This window comes from Excalfactoria chinensis, chromosome 10 (assembly GCF_039878825.1).
Source record: "Excalfactoria chinensis isolate bCotChi1 chromosome 10, bCotChi1.hap2, whole genome shotgun sequence".
Classification (NCBI taxonomy): domain Eukaryota; kingdom Metazoa; phylum Chordata; class Aves; order Galliformes; family Phasianidae; genus Excalfactoria; species Excalfactoria chinensis.
This window is the reverse complement of record NC_092834.1, coordinates 6,603,447-6,607,271: the sequence shown is the minus strand read 5'-3', so window position 1 is coordinate 6,607,271 and position 3,825 is coordinate 6,603,447.

Here is a 3,825-nt window from a genome sequence, read left to right as displayed (position 1 = left end):
GTCTCCCACATGGGGAATGGTTCTGATTTGGTACAGTGTTGGTCCAGAGCTCCTGAGAGCCAGAGAAGAGAAATAGGTATGGCCAGATGGCAGCTCAGACCTTAGGTGAGCTAAGGAAAGTGGGCTGAATTCGATTCCACCTTCAGTTGGGAATGCTTACCTTCTAATGTCTGACTTATATTGTCCTCAATGGAGGGGATCCATCTGGGGGAGTCATCTGGCAGCAGGTTGGGCTGTGTGTACTGCAGTGCTGCACACTAACCACCCTCTGTGGTCAAGACCCGATACTGAAATGAGAATAACAGCTTTTCAGGTAATTGAATGTTCGGTTCACTAGCAGTAACACTGCTTTTCTGTATTGTTTTTGACTAGTTGTTTTCCAGCCGAAAGTTAAAGAAAAAATATCGTCTTAGTTTGATCAAGACACTTTTTGCCCCTTTGTAACAGGTGATAGATGGGGTTTTGAGCACAACTTATACAAATTAAATGTAAGGTCATTTCACACTAAACCAAACGTACAATGGAAAGATCAAAATATTTTGCTTGAAAAGCACAAAATGAAACACTGAGATGCAAGTAACAAGTTTGATGCCAAAACGAAGTTTCTGAATCCCCCCCTCCAGCCTCTCAGAAGGATTCAGTGAAGCAAATAGAAAATTGCCAAAAAAAAGTTGCAGTGTTACCCAAACTGCTTTACCAATGAAAGAAAATAATCCCAAAATGTCTTTCTGATCTGAAAAGTGATTCCACAAATGCAGGAGATCAGGCAGATGTTTCTTGGACACAGTGTGGAACTGCTTTAGCTATGGTTTCAGCAAGTCACCCTTAGGCTTTACATTAATGTCTCTGCTCAGTGTTCATGAACCTCTTGTAATTGGTACATAAAAACGTCCAGCTAACACCATCCGGGATGGAAGATAGCTCCCCTCATCCAGACCACAGTATAGCAGCAATGTGAGCTTGATTTATCATACCTTTCTTGGAGTGATTTGTGTTTGTTCCAGCCAGCAGACTGGCTTTTGCAATGTTCAGTTTGAATGTGGGGAGAAGGCCCTGAAGAGAGCAATACAAAATGTATGGGAACGGTATGCATTTCATCCCAGGGGTTTCTTTGTTGCTTAAGCAAAACATGAGAGAAGAAAGGGAGTGAGGGGAATCATAGAATCGTTTTGAGTTAAAAGGGACCTTTAAAGGCTATCTGGTCCAATTCCCCCACAGTGAACAGAAACACCTACAGCTGATCAGGTGCTCTGAGCTCCGTCCAGCCTGACCTGCAGTGTCTGCAGGGATTTGAGGCAGATGGAGGGAAGGAGCTGCTTCCTGAATCAACAGGCTGACCTGTGGGTGATTGCATGCTGCCAGAGAGCCGCTCTCCTCAGCACAGCTCCTCAGGTCTGTACTTAGCTCAGCTGGATGGCCTGGCCTGAAGCTCCCGCTCTGTTATTATCCAGATGGGGGTATTCAAAGCTGCTCGAAATGTCCGTGATTGTGCAGGCAATAGGTGGCAATTTGCAGGCGAGGGCCCTGCACTGAGGTCAACAGGACAGTGGGTGATCAGTGGAGGTGGCCGTGGGTGACGGCTGCGTGCTCCCCCTCCTCATCCCCTCAGTTCGTCCCTTCTGCATGAGAGATGGCGATGTAGGGTCACTAAACTGATTTGCCAGGCTGTCACCACACACACGTGATAGAGGAGACAGTTTATCTCACTGTGGATGAATTCGAGAGTTTATTCAGTTGAAAACTTTTCCTAATTTCAGCCATGTAAACATCTACAATGCTCTCTGAGCCATAAGGGCTGGGATATGACCATGGGGCCATCAGCCTGGCAGCTTTCAGGAGCTCTGGTTACCTGGCATGCATGCCTTGCTTGGCTTTAGCTGTTGTCTGTCCTCAGTGATACCCTTCAGATGACAATCCCCTGTGATATTTCCACATCCCTCTGATGCATGCACCTTTCGCTTTGTTTTCCCTCTCCTGTTCCACAAAGAAGGCAATGTGATCGCATATTCCCCACATCCCTTCATGATGGATATTAATCTGCTCTGCTGTATTTCACTCTGATTTCCTTCAGTAAACACTGGTAAAGAATGCATGGGAAGATGAAAGGAGGCATCCTGTAAAGTCATGCATGACCCCTGGAAGCAGCAGGTGTTAAGGGATGAGTCTGTGCCTACCTCAGAACTATACCCTGAGCCAGGCTGAGACTGATGTGTAAGAAGTAAATATGGGTACAGACCGCTCAGGAATCACATTACATTTGACATCCACAGCGGAGAAGAATGTAGATATCTTTGAGAAGGAAGAGTAGTTTCCACAACCTCACTGCTGTCTGAGGAAACTGGTGAATCCTCTAAACAAACAAGTATCTATGGAAATATTTCTAGGAGAACTGCAGAAAAGCCATGAGTTTGTTAATTGTTCCGTACCAGATTATTTGGCTCCAATCATGTTCTTCCTGCAAAACAGTTTCTTATCTCCATCCTGATAGTTAGGAAGCAACAGGGTAATTACCTGCAATACTGCACTTGAATAGCAAAGCCGCCAACATTATTAAAGCTACAATAAACTATAGGATACAACTGACCTCCACAGTCCTTCCCACAATATTTATCTATTTTGCAAATCTGGATCTATGAACCCCTGCTATTCCCTTGAAATAACAGCATCTGTCTCTGTACTTTGCTTTTCCACCTCAGATCTCAAAGTGCTTCACAAAGGCGAGTATCGTTACTATCATTTTATGGATGACAAATCTGGACGCAGGGAGGTTAACTGCCATTGTGCTACCCTACATTTACTCTTCTCCCAACAGATCATCTGTCTACGACGCAGGTCAAATTTCTCTTTCATTCTTGGATCTCTCTCCCTTCAGTATTACTTCCCTGTTCATCCCAGTAGAATCCAAAAGCCTGTTCAGAGGTTTAAATTTATGTAGAGTTATTGACACCATGTTTCTGCTCTTTGTCTCTCTGAGGTTCCTGGAAATTCCTGCTATTCCTGCCTGCTTTAAAAAGGGCTGAGATAATTTCTTTTTCTATGAGCACAGATTAGAAAAACAGATCTGATTCATGTGTCTCCCAAAGTCTGAAGGAGCCTGACTGTGAGAATCCAGTCAAGACTCCTTGCAGCATAAAGGACAATTATTCAGTATTTTAGATTTAGGTTTCCACCTCAGCAGAGTGCCTGGCTTCACAGGATCAAGTGGTGATGTCTCTTCATATTGGATCCTTGTTGGCCCATCTTTGCTCAACAACACTTAGCTTCATGCTAAAACATTCAGAGGAAATGTATTTTAGACTGCAGCCCAAACCTGACCTTTTTCACCCAGCATGGTGATGAAAGAAAACAAATCTTTGCCTTTGAATGATAAACTGTTTAAAAATAGGGCTCATAATGGCAACATTGACAGGCTTTCATTTATGGCAGCTTCAGTATGATGAGGGTAGTATATTTCACAGGGCTGGAAGGAGCAACAAGAGAAAAGAGAAGAAGGAAATAACGTAATTTCTCTCTGAGGTGTTACCCCTGCAAAACCAATTACTGGTTCTGTACTTCTGCAGGATGTGAAGCGGTTAGCAAAATATCAAGCAATGGTGCAGAAGATACTTTCGTTGCATCTGAATTTCTCTTTGGGAGATGGTAGATGGGACATAAAAGACAGAATAGGTAAAAGGACGTAATTCAGTCTGTAGATCTACAGATGGTTCATAGTACAAGAACCCTCACACCCCAGAACCCTTTCTGCAATGTACACTTTGGTGGAAACAAAGTAAGCTCATCCTCATTAGAAGACCACTAAAATAGCTGTACAACAACAGATTAGAA